This window comes from Pseudophryne corroboree, chromosome 3 (genome assembly GCF_028390025.1).
Source record: "Pseudophryne corroboree isolate aPseCor3 chromosome 3, aPseCor3.hap2, whole genome shotgun sequence".
In the NCBI taxonomy this organism is placed as follows: domain Eukaryota; kingdom Metazoa; phylum Chordata; class Amphibia; order Anura; family Myobatrachidae; genus Pseudophryne; species Pseudophryne corroboree.
In genome coordinates, this window is record NC_086446.1 from 520,001,819 (window position 1) to 520,015,996 (window position 14,178).

Sequence of the window (14,178 nt, forward strand, 5' to 3'; positions counted from 1 at the left end):
TGTTTCAGCACAAGTGATGCCAATCATATATTAAGAGGGAAGTCCAGGAGCAGAGCATTCTGTCCCTCCTGGAGAGGGTCATGTTGGGAGGTATGCCAAGGGTTCACCATCACTGCCCTATATTCTATGTCTCTATCAAATACACAGTCCTTTATCTAAAATGTGGTTTTATGGCTGAAATATAAAATATTGTTCCATATTTTCAAGTGGTAATTTCTATGTCTCTATGAAATCCCTATATACACACACGCACACACTCCGTCTTCACCCTCTGATCCCTACACACACACTCTGTCCCCATTCTCTGACCTCTACACACACTCTGTCCTCAGCCTCTGATCCCTACACACCATACTTGCCTACCTGACCCTCTCCATGAGGGAGAAAATGCTCTGTTCCTGGACTTTCCTGGTAATGTATGATTGCCATCACCTGTGGTGAAACACCTGTCTTATCAATTAACTAGCTCACCACAGGTGATGGCAATCATACATTACCAGGAAAGTCCAGGAACAGAGCATTTTCTCCCTCATGGAGAGGGTCAGGTAGGCAAGTATGCCCTACACACATAGGCGTGTGCAGGGGGGGTGCCTGGTGCGCACAGGCACCCCCTAATGTCCGGCACCCCCTCACAGATGCCTGCTGCTATCCCTACAGCATCATTCCTGTGTCACCACCCGCTGCGCCATCCGCCCGGTCTGGCCGCCAGCTGTCCGGACACCAGAGATGGGTTCATCATTTATTTGCATGGGTGCAGCGTCGCTGACAAAATCCTCTTCCCGATTCCGCCTAACTGCGCGATGTGACATGATGATGTCACGCCGCGCTCCTGCCCGCCTCGCTCTCCACTCATTGTATTCCACTCCACACTGACGCCACATCCCGCAGTGTTCCTCTTAGGAGGAGAGGAGGAGGGCGACTGGGTGACAAATTCAAATCCAAATCAATGATGACAGTTTGAGTGACAGTAAGTTATAATAACTTTAAGTAAACTGCTGCAGCTGAGCTTGCTCATGCAGGGGAAAGAAAAAACAATGGTTCCCTAATGCACACTGAGTGAATAATATTCCTACATAATAGTCAGATAATACGGAGATCTTGGTTGCGTATATCTGCAGATATAGGGTTAAGCCCCCAGGCCGATCGACAAGGCCTCTCCGTCACTGGGGGTCCCTAATATTAGGTATGGGTCCAGGGTGCAGGACCCCATAATGTCGGCACAGGTCGGCTACCCCAGGTCAGCACACAGGTGAGAGTTAATAGGGTTAATAAGAAGCACAGAAGTGCTATGTGAGTGGTGTGATTAAAATAATACAAAAATATATACAAAGTGATAGGGAAACTCATAAGTGTTAATAAAGTGTTAGGGTGTGCCGACCTGAAGCAGCCCAGCGATACCGACACAGGGGCCACCACACCCACCCCATAAATAATTCCAAATATGTCTGGGTTGAATTCCCAGTGTAAGGCCACATGGTAATGGCTCCTACAGCATCTGAGAGCCAGCTTACCTGGGGATACCCCTGACTTCCCCCTATGGCAGTCTAGAGTCAGCAATCCCTCCTAATGCTGACCCGTTCATGCCTCTCAATACAATGCAAAAAAATGGTGAACTGCTCAATCAGATAGTGATGTCACTCAGGTGCTAAAAGGGAGGGGTAATTCTGTGAAGGAAAAAACAATGGTTCCCTAATGCACACTGAGTGAATAATATTCCTACATAATAGTCAGATAATACGGAGATCTTGGTTGCGTATATCTGCAGATATAGGGTTAAGCCCCCAGGCCGATCGACAAGGCCTCTCCGTCACTGGGGGTCCCTAATATTAGGTATGGGTCCGGGGTGCAGGACCCCATAATGTCGGCACAGGTCGGCTACCCCAGGTCAGCACACAGGTGAGAGTTAATAGGGTTAATAAGAAGCACAGAAGTGCTATGTGAGTGGTGTGATTAAAATAATACAAAAATATATACAAAGTGATAGGGAAACTCATAAGTGTTAATAAAGTGTTAGGGTGCAGGGGAAAGAGAAGGGGGCAGCCAGGGGATATACAGTACAGTATATTATTAATAATAACAACGGATTATTATTACATAAATTACACAGTATATTATATGACACAGTATATAATATACTGTGTAATATAAGTAATAATAATACATTATTATTATTATTATTATCAATAATAATAATAATAAATATTTTGAGTGATTAGTTAATAATCCATGGTAATAAAGCATACAAATTTAACATACATGAAACAGATGTTATAATAAGAATTTACTCACCGGTAATTCTATTTCTCGTAGTCCGTAGTGGATGCTGGGAACTCCGTAAGGACCATGGGGAATAGACGGGCTCCGCAGGAGACTGGGCACTCTTAAAAGAAAGATTAGGTACTATATCTGGTGTGCACTGGCTCCTCCCTCTATGCCCCTCCTCCAGACCTCAGTTAGGGAAACTGTGCCCGGAAGAGCTGACATTACTAGGAAAGGATTTGGAATCCAGGGTAAGACTCATACCAGCCACACCAATCACATTGTACAACTCGTGATAACCATACCCAGTTAACAGTATGAACAACAACTGAGCCTCAGTAACAGATGGCTCATAACAATAACCCTTTCGTTAAGCAATAACTATATACATGTATTGCAGAGAGTCCGCACTTGGGACGGGCGCCCAGCATCCACTACGGACTACGAGAAATAGAATTACCGGTGAGTAAATTCTTATTTTCTCTGACGTCCTAGTGGATGCTGGGAACTCCGTAAGGACCATGGGGATTATACCAAAGCTCCCAAACGGGCGGGAGAGTGCGGATGACTCTGCAGCACCGAATGAGCAAAGGCAAGGTCCTCCTCAGCCAGGGTATCAAACTTGTAGAACTTAGCAAATGTGTTTGAACCCGACCAAGTAGCAGCTCGGCAAAGCTGTAAAGCCGAGACCCCTCGGGCAGCCGCCCAAGAAGAGCCCACCTTCCTTGTGGAATGGGCTTTTACTGAGGATGTGGCAATCCTGCCGCAGAATGAGCTTGCTGAATCGTGTTACAGATCCAGCGCGCAATAGTTTGCTTTGAAGCAGGAGCACCCAGCTTGTTGGGCGCATGCAGGATAAACAGCGAGTCAGTTTTCCTGACTCCAGCCGTCCTGGCTACATAGATTTTCAAAGCCCTGACTACATCTAGTAACTTGGAGTCCTCCAAGTCCCTAGTAGCCGCAGGCACCACAATAGGTTGGTTCAAATGAAACGCTGATACCACCTTAGGGAGAAATTGGGGACGAGTCCTCAATTCTGCCCTGTCCATATGGAAGATCAGATAAGGGCTTTTACACGACAAAGCCGCCAATTCTGACACACGCCTAGCCGAAGCTTAGGCCAATAGCATGACCACTTTCCACGTGAGATATTTTAGCTCCACGGTCTTAAGTGGCTCAAACCAGTGGGATTTCAGGAAATCCAACACAACGTTAAGATCCCAAGGTGCCACTGGAAGCAAAAAAGGGGGCTGAATATGCAGCACTCCCTTAACAAACGTCTGAACTTCAGGCAGTGAAGCCAGTTCTTTTTGAAAGAAAATAGATAGGGCCGAAATCTAGACCTTTATGGATCCTAGTTTTAGGCCCATAGTCACTCCTGACTGTAGGAAGTGCAGGAATCGACCCAGCTGGAATTCCTCTGTAGCGGCCTTCCTGGCCTCACACCAAGCAACATATTTTCGCCATATACGGTGATAATGTTGTGCTGTCACGTCTTTCCTAGCCTTTATCAGCGTAGGAATCACTTCATCTGGAATGCCCTTTTCCGTTAGGATCCGGCGTTCAACCGCCATGCCGTCAAACGCAGCCGCGGTAAGTCTTGGAACAGACAGGGCCCCTGCTGTAACAGGTCCTGTCTGAGAGGCAGAGGCCATGGGTCCTCTGAGATCATTTCTTGTAGTTCTGGGTACCAAGTTCTTCTTGGCCAATCCGGAACGATGAGTATAGTTCTTACTCCTCTCTTTCTTACAATCCTCAGTACCTTGGGTATGAGAGGAAGAGGAGGGAACACATAAACCGACTGGTACACCCACGGTGTCACTAGTGCGTCCACAGCTATCGCCTGAGGGTCTCTTGACCTGGCGCAATATTTTTTTAGCTTTTTGTTGAGACGGGACGCCATCATGTCTACCTGTGGCCGTTCCCAACGATTTACAATCAGCGTGAAGACTTCTGGATGAAGTCCCCACTCTCCCGGGTGGAGGTCGTACCTGCTGAGGAAGTCTGCTTCCCAGTTGTCTACTCCCGGAATGAACATTGCTGACAGTGCTAGCACGTGATTCTCCGCCCATCGAAGAATCCTTGTGGCTTCTGCCATCGCCATCCGGCTTCTTGTGCCGCCCTGTCGGTTTACATGGGCGACCGCCGTGATGTTGTCTGACTGAATCAGCACCGGTTGGTTTTGAAGCAGGAGTTCTGCTTGACTCAGGGCGTTGTAAATGGCCCTTAGTTCCAGAATATTTATGTGAAGGGAAGTCTCCTTGCATGGAACCTGCCGAAAGGGAATTGCTTCGTAAGAAGCTACCATCTTTCCCAGGACTCGCGTGCAGTGATGCACCGACACCTGTTTTGGTTTCAGGAGGTCCCTGACCAGAGATGACAATTCCTGGGCCTTCTCCACAGGGAGAAACACCTTCTTCTGTTCTGTGTCCAGAATCATGCCCAAGAACAGCAGACGCGTCGCAGGAATCAGCTGCGACTTTGGGATATTCAGAATCCAGCCGTGCTGTTGCAGCACTTCCCGAGATAGTGCTACGTTGACTAACAACTGCTCCTTGGACCTCGCCTTTATAAGGAGATCGTCCAAGTACGGGATAATTATAACTCCCTTCTTCCGAAGGAGTATCATCATTTCGGCCATTACCTTGGTAAATAGCCTCGGTGCCGTGGACAGACCAAACGGCAACGTCTGGAATTGGTAATGACAGTCCTGTACCACAAACCTGAGGTACTCCTGGTGAGGTGGGTAAATGGGGACATGCAGATAAGCGTCCTTGATGTCCAGCGACACCATAAAATCCCCCTCTTCCAGGCTTGCAATAACCGCCCTGAGCGATTCCATTTTGAACTTGAACTTCCTTATATAAGTGTTCAAGGATTTTAAATTTAGAATGGGTCTCACCGAACCGTCTGGTTTCGGTACCACAAACATTGTGAAATAGTAACCCCGTCCCTGTTGAAGGAGGGGAACCTTGATTATCACCTGCTGAAGGTACAGCTTGTGAATAGCCGCCAGCACTACCTCCCTTTCCCTGGGAGCCGCTGGCAAGGCTGATTTGAGGTAACTGCGAGGGGGAGTCGCCTCGAACTCCAGCATGTATCCCTGAGATACCACTTGTAGAACCCAGAGATCCACCTGTGAGCGAACCCACTGGTCGAGGTCCGAGAGACCGTCCCCAAACAATTCCTCACCCTTATAAGGCAAAACCTCCATGTGCCTTTTAGAATCAGCATCACCTGTCCACTGCCGAGTCCATAATACTCTCCTGGCAGAAATGGACATTGCATTAATTCTAGATGCCAGCCGGCAAATGTCCCTCTGTGCATCCCTCATATACAAGACGACGTCCTTTATATGCTCTATGGTTAGCAAAATAGCATCCCTGTCGAGGGTATCAATGTTGTCTGACAGGGTATCAGACCATGCTGCTGCAGCACTACACATCCATGCTGAAGCAATAGCAGGTCTCAGTATAGTACCTGAGTGTGTATATACAGACTTTAGGATAGCCTCCTGCTTTCTATCTGCAGGCTCCTTTAGGGCGGCCGTATCCTGAGACGGCAGTGCCACCCTTTTAGATAATCGTGTGAGCGCCTTGTCCACCCTAGGGGATGTCTCCCAGCGTAACCTATCCGTTGGCGGGAAAGGGTACGCCATCAGTAACCTCTTAGAAATCACTAGTTTCTTATCGGGGGAACACCACACTTCTTCACACAATTCATTTAATTAATCAGATGGGTGAAAAGTCACTGGCTGCTTTTTCTCCCCAAACATAATACCCTTTTTAGTGGTAACCGGGTTAATGTCAGAAATGTGCAACACATTTTTCATTGCCGTAATCATGCATCGGATGGCCCTTGTGGACTGTACATTTGTCTCATCCTCGTCTACACTGGAGTCAGACTCTGTGTCGACATCTGTGTCTGCCATCTGAGCTAGCGGGCGTTTTTGAGCCCCTGATGGCCTCTGAGACGCCTGGGCAGGCGCGGGCTGAGATGCCGGCTGTCCCAAGGCTGTTACGTCATCAAACCTTTTATGTAAAGAGTTGACACTGTCGGTTAATACCTTCCACATATCCATCCACTCCGGTGTCGGCCCCGTAGGGGGCGACATCACACTTATCGGCTCCTGCTCCGCCTCCACGTAGCCCTCCTCATCAAACATGTCGACACAGCCGTACCGACACACCGCACACACACAGGGAATGCTCTGACTGAGGACAGGACCCCACAAAGTCCTTTGGGGAGACAGAGAGAGAGTATGCCAGCACACACCACAGCGCTATATAACACAGGGATTTTCACTATGCTGAGTGATTTTTCCCAATAGCTGCTTATTACACCAATTGCGCCTAAATTTATGTGCCCCCCTCTCTTTTTTACCCTTGTTGTACTGTATACTGCAGGGGAGAGCCTGGGGAGCGTCCTTCCAGCGGAGCTGTGAAGAGAAAATGGCGCTGGCTGTGCTGAGGAAGATAGCCCCGCCCCCTCAGCGGCGGGCTTCTCCCGCTTTTTATAATGTTAATGGCGGGGTTTTTTGCACATATACAGTGTTATACACTGTATTATGTGCTATTTGTGCCAAAAGGTAAACTAATTGCTGCCCAGGGCGCCCCCCCCCAGCGCCCTGCACCCAACAGTGACCGGAGTGTGTGGTGTGCTATGGGAGCAATGGCGCACAGCTGCAGTGCTGTGCGCTACCTTAATGAAGACAGGAGTCTTCAGCCGCCGTTTTTCATCTTTATCTTTCGTCTTCTGGCTCTGCAAGGGGGACGGCGGCGCGGCTCCGGGAACGGACGATCGAGGTCGGGCCCTGTGTTCGATCCCTCTGGAGCTAATGGTGTCCAGTAGCCTTAGAAGCAGAAGCTAGCTGCAAGCAGGTAGGTTTGCTTCTCTCCCCTCAGTCCCTCGTAGCAGTGAGTCTGTTGCCAGCAGACCTCACTGAAAATAAAAAACCTAACAAATACTTTCTTTTCTAGTGAACTCAGGAGAGCCCACTAGGTGCATCCAGCTCTGGCCGGGCACAGATTCTAACTGAGGTCTGGAGGAGGGGCATAGAGGGAGGAGCCAGTGCACACCAGATATAGTACCTAATCTTTCTTTTAAGAGTGCCCAGTCTCCTGCGGAGCCCGTCTATTCCCCATGGTCCTTACGGAGTTCCCAGCATCCACTACGGACTACGAGAAATAGAATTACCGGTGAGTAAATTCTTATTATAACATCTGTTTCATGTATGTTAAATTTGTATGCTTTATTACCATGGATTATTAACTAATCACTCAAAATATTTATTATTATTATTATTGATAATAATAATAATAATAATAATGTATTATTATTACTTATATTACACAGTATATTATATACTGTGTCATATAATATACTGTGTAATTTATGTAATAATAATCCGTTGTTATTATTAATAATATACTGTACTGTATATCCCCTGGCTGCCCCCTTCTCTTTCCCCTGCACCCTAACACTTTATTAACACTTATGAGTTTCCCTATCACTTTGTATATATTTTTGTATTATTTTAATCACACCACTCACATAGCACTTCTGTGCTTCTTATTAACCCTATTAACTCTCACCTGTGTGCTGACCTGGGGTAGCCGACCTGTGCCGACATTATGGGGTCCTGCACCCCGGACCCATACCTAATATTAGGGACCCCCAGTGACGGAGAGGCCTTGTCGATCGGCCTGGGGGCTTAACCCTATATCTGCAGATATACGCAACCAAGATCTCCGTATTATCTGACTATTATGTAGGAATATTATTCACTCAGTGTGCATTAGGGAACCATTGTTTTTTCCTTCACAGAATTACCCCTCCCTTTTAGCACCTGAGTGACATCACTATCTGATTGAGCAGTTCACCATTTTTTTGCATTGTATTGAGAGGCATGAACGGGTCAGCATTAGGAGGGATTGCTGACTCTAGACTGCCATAGGGGGAAGTCAGGGGTATCCCCAGGTAAGCTGGCTCTCAGATGCTGTAGGAGCCATTACCATGTGGCCTTACACTGGGAATTCAACCCAGACATATTTGGAATTATTTATGGGGTGGGTGTGGTGGCCCCTGTGTCGGTATCGCTGGGCTGCTTCAGGTCGGCACACCCTAACACTTTATTAACACTTATGAGTTTCCCTATCACTTTGTATATATTTTTGTATTATTTTAATCACACCACTCACATAGCACTTCTGTGCTTCTTATTAACCCTATTAACTCTCACCTGTGTGCTGACCTGGGGTAGCCGACCTGTGCCGACATTATGGGGTCCTGCACCCTGGACCCATACCTAATATTAGGGACCCCCAGTGACGGAGAGGCCTTGTCGATCGGCCTGGGGGCTTAACCCTATATCTGCAGATATACGCAACCAAGATCTCCGTATTATCTGACTATTATGTAGGAATATTATTCACTCAGTGTGCATTAGGGAACCATTGTTTTTTCTTTCCCCTGCATGAGCAAGCTCAGCTGCAGCAGTTTACTTAAAGTTATTATAACTTACTGTCACTCAAACTGTCATCATTGATTTGGATTTGAATTTGTCACCCAGTCGCCCTCCTCCTCTCCTCCTAAGAGGAACACTGCGGGATGTGGCGTCAGTGTGGAGTGGAATACAATGAGTGGAGAGCGAGGCGGGCAGGAGCGCGGCGTGACATCATCATGTCACATCGCGCAGTTAGGCGGAATCGGGAAGAGGATTTTGTCAGCGACGCTGCACCCATGCAAATAAATGATGAACCCATCTCTGGTGTCCGGACAGCTGGCGGCCAGACCGGGCGGATGGCGCAGCGGGTGGTGACACAGGAATGATGCTGTAGGGATAGCAGCAGGCATCTGTGAGGGGGTGCCGGACATTAGGGGGTGCCTGTGCGCACCAGGCACCCCCCCTGCACACGCCTATGTGTGTAGGGCATACTTGCCTACCTGACCCTCTCCATGAGGGAGAAAATGCTCTGTTCCTGGACTTTCCTGGTAATGTATGATTGCCATCACCTGTGGTGAGCTAGTTAATTGATAAGACAGGTGTTTCACCACAGGTGATGGCAATCATACATTACCAGGAAAGTCCAGGAACAGAGCATTTTCTCCCTCATGGAGAGGGTCAGGTAGGCAAGTATGGTGTGTAGGGATCAGAGGCTGAGGACAGAGTGTGTGTAGAGGTCAGAGAATGGGGACAGAGTGTGTGTGTAGGGATCAGAGGGTGAAGACGGAGTGTGTGCGTGTGTGTATATAGGGATTTCATAGAGACATAGAAATTACCACTTGAAAATATGGAACAATATTTTATATTTCAGCCATAAAACCACATTTTAGATAAAGGACTGTGTATTTGATAGAGACATAGAATATAGGGCAGTGATGGTGAACCCTTGGCATACCTCCCAACATGACCCTCTCCAGGAGGGACAGAATGCTCTGCTCCTGGACTTCCCTCTTAATATATGATTGGCATCACTTGTGCTGAAACACCGTCTATTCCCCATGGTACTTACGGAGTTCCCAGCATCGTCAGAGAAATATATATGTGTGTGTGTGTGTGTGTGTGTGTGTGTGTGTGTGTGTGTGTGTGTGTGTGTGTGTATCATGTATATTGTATATATTCATGTGTATCTCTCTCTATACATAGGTACACATTTACCTCCACGTTCCACCGCTTTGTATTAGTTGTGTAGGAGGCAATGACATAGATTTTTTTCATACGCATTATCCAGGCAGAGCCGCCATCAGGGGGGTGCCCTGTGTACAGTTGTCCCGGGCACAGCCACTCTGACAGAGTTGAGGGCCCGGGCTGCACACACAGCGGCTATTCCCAGCGGCGACCGCCGCCGGTGACACTGACCGCGGCGCGGCTTTTGCCCCTTCGTGTCCCGCCGCCGATCACAGCAAGCTGTGTGTTTTATGAAAAGGGGTCCCGGAGCTTTGAGGACATGTGTACCTGGCACTGGGGTCTGGGGGCATATCTGGCACTGGGGAGTGGGACATATCTGGCACTGGGGGCATATCTGGCACTAGGGGCATATCTGTATCTGGCACTGGGGGCATATCTGGCACGGGGGGCATTTCTGTATTTGGCACTGTGGGGTATTTCTGTATCTGGCACTGTGGGCATATCTGTATCTGGCACTGAGGGCATATATGTATCTGGCACTGGGGGCATATATGTATCTGGCACTGGGGGCATTTCTGCATCTGGCACTGGGTGCATATCTGGCAGGCACAGTGGGGGCATTTCTGTATCTGGCACTGGGGGCATATCTGGCAGGCACAGTGGGGGCATTTCTGTATCTGGTACTGGGGGCATATCTGGCACTGGAATAGAGATATTATTATTATTTTTTTTTGGAATATATATTTATTTTTATTTATTTATTTTTCCGGGAAAGGGGGGGGCGCCCTTTCTATTTGGTCAGTCCCAGGCCCCACAATTTCTGGTGGCAGCCCTGTATCCAGGTACACATATTTACCCATATTTACTTGTATATGGTACTTGAATGTATTAATAAGCTCAGACAGGGACTGGGATTCTGTAAAGGAGGCCATCCCTGTGATGTGCTCAGTGAGCTTGTGGGGGGCTGTAGTCTGAGCATGCGCGGTCAGTGTTTCCGCACTTGCACAGCCACCACTTCCAGGGACGGTTCTGAGGAGGAACCTTCAGATGGCTGAGATTGCAGTGAGTAGCCCATAGGCTACACTGGACCACCACCATTTTCAGATAGCGGTAGCCAATATTGGGAATGCTTTGCATTCCAGATATTGGTAAAATGGGCAGCATCGCATCCACCACAGAAACTGCCAAATGGAGGGAGATCTGCTGCGGTGCCTCCTTCATACATTTGAGATATCTCCTATATAATAGCCCAGATCTGTGACTTTGTGATTCATTTGCTAACGCTGGGCGGAGTCACAACAGTGGGCGGAGCTAGTCAAATGAGTCACAGATCTGGATAAATCTATAGGAGACTAGGAGCAGAAGCAGATAGTATGGGCATGGCACAGGCAGGGGTGCATACCTCCCAGCTTTCTGCAGGAGCTTTCTTCAGGCAGAAGGAGGGACACACACTCGGCGAAAAGGGGGCGTGGCTTCACGGGAGGGTCCCCGTTTTCGTCAGTGAGGGGGCACGCCCAGCACTCTGTGAGCTGCTGGCATGCCCCCAGGGTAGATGCTAGAATCAAGTGGGCTAAGGGACCTTTTCCGTAAGGGGGAGGAGTTACGACGCAAGGGGGAGGAGCTAGGCCAGCGGGATAGTTCCTCTACTATCCACGCCACCAACTATTACCTTTAGTAATTAGGTGGTGAGCGAAGCGGAGCGAGCCACCGTGCCCGAAGCGTGGCGAGCGAAGCGAGCCCGCGAGGGTACTTTTCGGGTACCCTGTTCGCCCGTAGCTCCTCCCCCCTGGTGTCGTAGCTCCTCCCCTCAATACGTCACAAGGTCCCTTCAGCCCCTCCGATATAGAACCAACCATGCCCCCAGGGGCTGATTATGAGTCCAGGGGGCCCAGGGCACTTGAGACAGGGGAGCCCTATCTCATTGCGAAGCCTGCTGTGTTGTTGGGGGCGTGGCCTAATTGCGCCCCGCGAGGCCACGCCCCCTTATGCAAATTCCTGTTGTTTTTTAAATGGAATTTTGGCCCCTCAGCTAGGGCTAAATACAGAGGAGGTGGTCGCTCCCCCCTACACACCCGCACAGGCAGAAGAAAGCAGGGAGACTGCTGCCTCCCTGCAACACCACAGACCTGCCAACACGCAGCAGCGTGTGCTGACTGTAGGACAATGCTGCTGCTGTTGCTGGCAGGACGGGGGAGCTTCTGAGCTGGGACAGAGCTACTCGAGCCGGGGGGCCCCCTAAAACTGTGGGTCCAACAGTACGTACCCCCTGCCCCCCCCCTTAATTCGGCTCTGCTGCTGGAACCCCCCCTTAATCCGTACCCCCTGATGCCCCCTCTCCCTCTGTCTCCACTATTCACCGCTGCTCTGCTAAGCAGAACAGCGAGTACAGGAGCTTCCCAACTGCCCCCCCCCCCACCGCGGGACACTGCGACCCGCGGGTGAGACAGCGGGACAGACCCCAAAAAATGGGACTGTCCCGCGAAAATCGGGACAGTTGGGAAGTATGGGGGTGTGTGAGGGGGTATGCCGTACAGACAGACGGGCACCGGCTCACTGTGTGCTTGACCCCCCACATCAGGACACTCAGCAGGGTCTCTCTGGCGCTGAGGAGCGTCACTTTCTGGCACACTCCATGCTTCTTAGCTGCAGTTTTGTGGGGCACCTGCCGCTGTGCAGGTTCCGTACTGCCTCTGTTATCTCCAGCCCCGGCAACCCCACCGCTAGCTGCAGCGCTGCCACCCGCAGTGAGGTGCGCCCAGCTCCTTCACACAATTTAGCCGGCGGGTAACGCTGCAGAAGTCCGAGCTGCTTGCAGGCTCCGACCCCCTCCTCCCTCCAGCCGCAGCGACTCCTGGGAGCTAACCAGTCACTTCCAGTCTCCCCTTACCACATTGCCCAGCTGCCGTGAGGTCCGCGCCGTGTGCATGCTATGACCCCCTCCTCCCTCCAGCCGCAGCGTCTCCTGGGGACTAACCAGTCACTCCCAGTCTCCCCTTACCACATTGCCCGGCAGCTGCGCGAGGTCTGCGGTGTGTGACTGAGGAGGGGGGGAGGGATGCGGACGGGCAGAGGAAGCAGGACTCCAGCCTGAGAGAGTCAGCCATGCCAAGTCTCCACCAGCAGCAGATCCTAACAGGTTGGAGTGGAACAGCAGCAGTCAGCAGCAGTGACTCCGGTAAGACACATCTGTCTGTCACCACTGTTCTGTCCCTAATACCAATCTCTCCCGTGCCCTGTGTTCTGTCATGTACCCGTCACCCCTGGCCTTGCCCTGTCACTGTTATCCTGGCCCTGTCACCCTTATCCTGGACCTTTCACCCTTATCCTGGCCCTGTCACCCTTATGCTGGCCCTGTTACCCCTATCCTGGCCCTGTCACCCCTGTGCTTGCCCTGTGAACCCTATACTGGCCCTTGTCACCCCTGTCCTGGTCCTGCCGCCCCTACCCTGGCCCTGTCACCCCTATCCTGTCCCTGTCAATTCTGTCCTGGCCCCATCGCCCCTGTCCTGGCCCCGTCACCCCTGTCCTGGCCCCGTCACCCCTGTTTTGACTCTGTCACCCCTGTCCTGGCCATGTTACTGCATACCCTCCAACTACCTTTTTGGCAGGTACAGCACCCGCAGCGCCTCCATACCCCTCCCCAATGCACCACACCTCCGCACCTTCCCCTCCACCACATGCGGCACTCCACCCCTTCCCCACACGCTCAGCCTCCAGACCCCCTACACCACCCGCGGCTCCCTCTCCTCTGCCCCTTCACCACCCACAGCACCTCCAGACCCCCTCCACCATCCACCCCCATCTGCAGAACCCTCCTCCATCCGTGGTCCCCCCCTCCCCCACCCATGGCACCCCCGCATTTGCCCCTCCACCACCTGCAGCACCTCCGGACCTCCTTCCCCATCCGCTGCACTACCCGTACCTGCCTCTTCCCTACCCACGGCACCTGCAGACCCCTACCCCACCCCCGGCACCCCCGCCCCTTCCCATCCCACAGCACCTCCGGAACCCTTCACCCATCCGCAACATCCCCACACCTGCCCCTCTCCCACCCGTGGCACCCCTGCCCCTCCCCCACCTGCAGTGCCTCCGGACCCCTCCCCCATCTGCGGCCCCCACTCCTCTGCCCCTCCCCCACCCACAGCACCTCCCGACCCTTTCCCATCCGGGCCGCCCCGCTTCCGCCCCCCCCTCCACCGCAGCATCTACAGACACCCTCCCCCATCCGCAGTCCCCCCCGCACCCGCTACATTCTGTACATCGTGCCCTGCAGGTGCTGTTCACGCCGT